This window comes from Pocillopora damicornis, chromosome 1, assembly GCF_964200805.1.
Source record: "Pocillopora damicornis chromosome 1, jaPocDami1.2, whole genome shotgun sequence".
In the NCBI taxonomy this organism is placed as follows: domain Eukaryota; kingdom Metazoa; phylum Cnidaria; class Anthozoa; order Scleractinia; family Pocilloporidae; genus Pocillopora; species Pocillopora damicornis.
In genome coordinates, this window is record NC_142670.1 from 17,027,380 (window position 1) to 17,034,600 (window position 7,221).

Here is a 7,221-nt window from a genome sequence, read left to right on the forward strand (position 1 = left end):
CTCGGCTTAGTTTCAAACAAGCCATATGACAAGCGGTATTAACATCACAAAGAAGGGAATACTGTCCCACAAGCTCAAAATGCTTCCCATACCAGAATCGAAGCTTAAAAGGAAACGCCTATTGCTACAGTGCTGGAACAAAAATTTGCACAAACCTTTACTTGCTTTGGAACAGGCCCACGGTGGTATTCTCCTTATCAGTCGACTGAGGTTGGCGATCGAGCTTGTTTCGTACAGTCTGTAGTTCGGTCTTCACCTCAGCCACTTCTTTACAAGCTTTTTCCAGTTCCACGCTCAAACTGTCTAGTTTGGCATTTTGCCGCTTTACTATATCCCCCAGTTCTTTGATTGTGTCGAACAACTGTCGAATTTCTCGGTTTGAGACCACCAGGTTCTCCCGATTTCTAATAGAATCTTCTCGTAAAGGCTTTGGATGGGATGGAACTGCGCTTGATCGGGCGCCGGTTGATGAGCTTGAGCCGAATGGTCGTCGACTCAAAGTGGTACTGGTATTACCGCTCCAGAAGAAAGATGCAGCCACATCGATGTCAAAAATCGTCCAGCGAGGATTATGTGACGCGTTCACAGGTCGAGCGACGCTTCTCTTTCCCTTCTATTTCGTCTAAGCGACCCGTAAGCCAATAATCTACTTCTAGAGCAACCACGTGAGTAAGATTAACCAATAAGGGCAGTCTTATTGAATGTCACGCATTTTGTCGGCACGTCCGTCGGCACTTAACTCGGTAGCATATTAATGGTCGCTGAGAGTTCTTCACCAAGGCAGCATAATAGGTGAAAGTACGGATCAATTGAGAAGGAAATTTTGTAAAACTGCGCTTCTTGGTTTGGGGCAAGCTTCTATTATGATCACATATGTGAAAAGTCCAGTTTTCAGAGATTAAACGTGAAAGGTGAGTTGAGTTAATAATGAGGTTGATCTTTCTCAACATAGGTCGACGATAGTTGAAATTCCTGAAAGGTTTTCTTCAGTCTTCATAGTGTTTTGAGCTCGGGTCGCACAAGATATAACACTCTTGATTATTTGCGATGGTTCAAAGTTAAGCCGTTTTGAGAGAAGGAAGAATCTTGTTCTGCACGGGCTGGACAGAACTGAAAAAACCCCTGCGCATGGTAGAGACTCGCGCGCGGGGGAAACTGGGGACGACAACGTTAAACCATAGCAACACGTACGTGAAATGGCGGAATTTTCGGGAAAAAAAATGAACAGCACGATTTTTTTACTCCAGTTAAGACCTAGGTAGAACTTGCGCGCTTTAAACCTTTGCCAAAGACCGACTGGTAAGAGTGCTAAGACATATCTCCTGAACACAAACCAACATTTTACAGCAAAGACAAGAGTCAAAGATCTCTGCTGGAACATCTGAAAGCATTACCAACAGTTTTTTAAATAGTAACTATCACCTGTAATATCAATTAAGCTCGGCTGTAACAGGTATTACTGGTTACGGGTTACAGCCCCTAATGACATTGCCACATGCACAGTACTTTTACAGCTCTGTCCAGGCTGTCTGTTATGGGCTGTGTTTATGTAATTACATTCAAAACTTTGTTGGGGCAGGGCCAGGATTTTTCTGGTTTTTTCCTATGTATCAACATAAGGTCCACCAATCAATTAAATGTACAGTACTTCAGTTCTCTGTGGAAAATGACATTCAGATGTGGAAAAACACAGTCTGTTGCTTTACAATGTTATATGTAAACAGCTTGATGCAAATTGACCTTTTTAATAATAATAATTTTTCTTTATTTGCTTTTGTTTTACTTTTGACTCTTGGGTACTCACATCCATTTGTGTGTAAAGGTTGTTATTTTATACCCCAGGAAATACACATGTAGCAGTGCTATAGCATGTTGCTCTGTAAAAGGAGCCTCACTGTATATCAGCTCATTGATGCTGACGATCTGACATTCATCTTGTGTTGTTTAGTCACTCCTAGAATTGGTGACAAGTTCTACTGTACCCACTGCAAGAAAAGTGAGCAAAATTACCTTCTACGAGAATCAGACACTATATGGTGATATTGCATGTGGATTCTCTAGTCAAAATGTGGAGCTTGAGTTAGACATGGACTCTGATTCAGAAAATGAAGGTGTTCTTCCTTGTTGGGATGATGAAGACAGGCAGTTCTTTTTAGAAGGAGATTCTAGTGGTGGTGAAAATGATGTAGATGATGAAATGTTACCAGAGGAGTCCTCAGTGGAAAAACATGAAAGCTCCATGCAATCAGAACAGCAACTCTTGGTTAGTTTATAGAATATTATTGGTTCATACGGCAAACTAATACAAAAAGAGCAGATCATAACATTGCCATCTCTGTTAATGACCCTCATAAAATGGCTTTTGCTCTTAAATCACTCTTCTTAGGTAGCTTAATCTCTCATAAACCAATAGAAAAATGTTTTCTGGGGATTACTTTTCCAACTTAAGCTAGGTTTCACTGTTTTATCTTAGGTAAAAATTTAGATGAGGCAAATGCCTCGTCTTGCCTCAGGCTACAGTGTGGCTACTACCCTGCTTTAATGTGTAAAATTTCTTTTAGTGAAATATTTTGATATTCATTTTATTCACAAGTGATGTAAATACATGCAGAATGATGTACATGTATACTGAACCTTGAGTACTATTTATTGCTATTGTTTCTGATGTACTGTTATTTCATTTCAGGAGGATGATGTAGAGAACAATATGCAGAGCTTTGAGTATTCTCATGAAATGGAAAACAGTGCAAAAAAAAATGTGGTAAACAGAAGGAACCAGGAAGTGATTGCACAGAACTGAGGGCTTTGCTTTTATTCTTACTTCTGTGGCAGGCAATGTTCAAAGTTGCAGACAGGGCTATTGTTTTACTCCTAAAGTTTTTCAAGCTGTTCTTATCTGGTATTGGTAAGATGATGCAAGCAGAAGTTCTTATTAACTTTGCTAAGATCATCCCAGAAACATTGTACATGATTCGAAAAAATCTTGGCCTTCAGAAGGACAGTTTTATTAAAAATGCAATTTGCCTTAAGTGTAAAACTCTCTATAATTTTGATGAATGTGTTTGCCAAAGGCCAAATGGTGAGGTTGTATCAGCAAAATGCAGTCATGTAAGTTATCCACGCCACCCATACCAAGCCCGAAGGAGGCCACGTGGTTCCGTTCTGATGAAAGTTATGAGGTTAAGAGCAGGAAAGACATTCTTGTATCCTAGGCAGGTTTACTGCTTTAAAAAGGTTACTGATTCATTACAAGACCTTATTAACAAGCCAAACTTCATGGAAAACTGTGAAAAGTGGAGAAATTGTTCTACTCAGCTGTCAGACAATGTTCTTGGAGACTGTTTTGAAGGAAGAGTTTGGAAAGAGTTTCAGTATGTGGATGGAGAGCCCTATCTTGCTATACCAATAACCTTGCTCTCATGTTGAACATTGACTGGCTTCAGTCCACTCTTCATGGTTCAAAATCCATTTGTGTCATTTACATGGTTGTGATGAACCTTCCAAAAAAGGAACGCTTCAAACCTGAAAATTTTATTGTTGTTGGGATAATTCCTGGGCCAAAGGATCCTAAGCATTATATCAATTCCTTCCTGCAGCCATTAGTAGATGACCTGATTGACTTGTGGAATGGAGTTATCTTAGACACAAACATTTCTGGAACTGGGGAGATGTTCTGAGCTGCTATCTTAGCTTTGTCAAGTGATATACCAGCAACTTTGAAATGTGGAGGTTTTATTGGCCATACTGCAAAGAAAGGTAAGTGCACAAAGATGCACTATAACTAGAGTGTTTTATACAATTTTAATAATAACTCCTTGGTTATTTTTTTTTTGTATTTGTGTACATGTGTGTATACCTACCAACTCGCATGTCTTGGGAATCAAAAAACTTCGATCTCAAGTCAGCCCTCACCAGCTGACCAATTCCTCACACCTAGCAGAAAAGTTTGAGCTAATACATCCTCTGACTTTTAGAAGGGAAGTGCTAGAGACGAGGTTGTGTTTTCATGTCTTAGGAAGTTTGGAATTGTTTGGGACTGCATTCGAAGTCTTTGGATTATCTCCAGATATGGTCAGGTTCTCTATCAAAAATCCTGGCACTTGTAGGATAAAAATCTTGCACCCTTGGCTCAAAAAAGGTTGGCAGGTATATGTTTGTTGTGTGTGTAAATACATGCTTGTTGCACTGGCATCATTGTTTATATGGTGTTTTACTATATTTTCAGGATGCAGCAAATGCTTTAAAAAGAGCATCATTTGGTGATAAACCTGATTTCTCAGGATTTGATAGAGAAAGCTGGGAACAGCAATCTAATGAAGACCATTGAGCATATGCAGAGAAAGTTTGCCAAACTACAACACCAAGTGATGCCCAGAAATTTGCCTCTTCAAGTGGAGCACATTACTCTGTCCTGTTCCAGCTTCCATACTATGATGCTATAAGATTCGCACTGATTGATCCCATGCATAACTTGCCTCTTGGGGGTGCCAAACATGTTCTTAAGACTTGGACTGAAATGGGAATTTTAAGTGAATCTGACTTGGAAAGAGAACAGAAACGTGTCAGTCTTGTTAAGCCACCATCTGAAATTGTGTGCATCCAAAGCAAAATTTCTGAAGGATTTAAGGGATTCACTGGTGACCAGTGGAAGAACTGGGTATGTATTTACTCCTTTTTTGCTTTAAAGGGAGTAATTTGCCTCTTCAAGTGGAGCACATTACTCTGTCCTGTTCCAGCTTCCATACTATGATGCTATAAGATTCGCACTGATTGATCCCATGCATAACTTGTCTCTTGGGGGTGCCAAACATGTTCTTAAGACTTGGACTGAAATGGGAATTTTGAGTGAATCTGACTTGGAGAGAGAACAGAAACGTGTCAGTCTTGTTAAGCCACCATCTGAAATTGTGTGCATCCAAAGCAAAATTTCTGAAGGATTTAAGGGATTCACTGGTGACCAGTGGAAGAACTGGGTATATATTTACTCCTTTTTTGCTTTAAAGGGAGTAATACCTAGTGGACATAATGGAATGTGGACAGCATTTGTACATGCCTGTCAACTGCTTTGCAGAAAAGTTATCACCAAGGAGGAGTGTATGGAAGCTGACCACAAGCTGATGCTATTTTGTGTAATGTTTAAAAGCCCTCTGCGGGAAGTAGAAGTGCACACCAAACATGCATCCTCATGGCCATTTTAAGGATTGCATACTTGATTATGGACCTGTTTTCTCTTTTTGGTGCTTCTTATTTGAGAGGTACAATGGAATTATGGGAGATTATCATACAAACAATGTTAGTATTGGTAGGTATTAAACTCTTCTCTAATAAATTTTAAAAAATTAAAATTAATTCTTTCAAACTGGTCTTTCCTTTCTTGACATTTTGATAGAATGCAGTCACGCCATATTCTTTGAAATAAAAAACAATTATGTGAACACTCAAACCTCCATATTCAAACATACATGTACATGTATACATGTTACATAAATATAAAAGTTTAAAGCAGACGGGCCATTAGGTCTGTGGCAACAAAGCACTTATACAGTGTAATAGCAAAACTCATTAGCTTTTGACCAGACCTGAATGACCGACTGACCAAACGACTGACTGTCAAATTAAAAACAAATAATAATAAGTCCACAAAAGTATCACATAACTTTTTATTATTATCAAAATTTTATGGTGGACTTTAATTTTAACCTTGCACCTGCCAGAGGCCTGATACCCTGTTTGTGGCATGTTGCTTTGTGTAAGCCTTTGCACAATGCCTAGATGTATCAGAATACATTATGAACCATATGTTAACTGGTTTTCATTTTATTATCCCCAGGAGTTCAAATTATATTTCCAGGAGGCATGGAAGAGTTCCAGCAACTTATAGATTGAGAAGGCAAGCGAAAGGGAACTTTACCAGAAGCAAGTGTCCGTGTCCAGCAGTTCTGCAACATGGTTGAATCTGAAACTGGAAGTCCAGTGAATGTTAACCTTAGTAAAACTGAGACTCAAGTACCACTACCACCAATCAAAAGGGGATGCAATTGAAAATGATGATGTGAGGAGACTACAGAAGACTTACGAGGCCATGTATGCTGGTGGTAGAATCATCCATGTTTCCAGCTTCTGTAATAAGTTCAAGCACCTTTTATACAAAGGATACCGTTGTGCAGCAGACTCAGCTTGTAACCAACAGCCTTTGATGACTCTAGTAGACCTGCTATCATTAGGGACTTTCTGCAACATGATGTGGTTATCAAATGGAGAATGGAAAATCTCAAAAGATCCCCCACCTTCTAGCATTAGTTGAATGGTATGCAAGGCATCCTCAGTGTAACAGGTATTCAAAACCTGTAGAGATTTGGGCGAATCATTTCAAGTCAGTTATTCCAGAAAATGCCTTTTATGTGCCAGTGGGAAGATTCCAGTCTAGCTGTGTCTTTTAAATATCAAGTTCCACTTCTGCGCCATCAGAAAAAGTTTATGAAATAATACCATTACCAAACTCAGAGTCTAGCATTATGGAGCTTTAATTTATGGAAAGGAAAACAGATTGCAGAAAGTGGATTTGGTGTTGGTACTTTCTCAATGAACATCTGTACATGATTGAGTCTCAAGATACATTTTCATTTCTAGATATTTACGTTCAGAAACATTTTCCTAAGTTGGATCATGATAAGCTGAATTGGTTGACAACAGCAATTATTTTGGTTACGACTGAAATAAATCAGTGATCACATAACATGACATGTTAGATTAATAAGAATATTGTATTTAGATTTTTATGTATTGTCACAATTCAGTCAATTTGCAATTAATGTCATTTGATTATGCTATTGCCAAAAGTGGTTTGCACAAGTAGTTCTTTGATATAGCAATGGTTACCAAATGTATTGTATGATCATGTATAACAGTTAGTGTATGAGAAGTTATGGTATAACCTCTCATGAAATAGCTGTAGTTATTTATTTTTGCGCAATAAAATATTGAAAATTTAGTATGGTTCTTTAAGGGAAACCCAAAATATTGCTGTCAGTGTTTCATATCATTTTTTATCAGTTTTTAAATGTTACATGCATTACAATCCAGTGGCTGACTGTTGGCCAAATTGCAATTTTATGCAACAACAATAACAACAACAACAAATTTATCGAAGTATTTCCTAACAGTACATGGCATTACCTATTAGTTGAGCTGAAGAAAATACAATAAAGCTCGAATCATTTA

At 38.4% G+C, this 7,221-nt stretch overlaps 1 pseudogene across 1 annotated transcript; it reads left to right on the top strand.

Annotated features, from left to right (window-relative positions):
* The first annotated feature begins 1,973 nt into the window (after positions 1-1,973).
* LOC149052391 (uncharacterized) lies at positions 1,974-7,018 on the top strand (annotated as a pseudogene). Its single transcript, XR_016183335.1, has 5 exons — positions 1,974-2,263; positions 2,687-3,756; positions 4,226-4,690; positions 5,004-5,302; positions 5,831-7,018. The product of XR_016183335.1 is annotated as an uncharacterized LOC149052391 (transcript).
* The last annotated feature ends 203 nt before the right edge of the window (positions 7,019-7,221 follow it).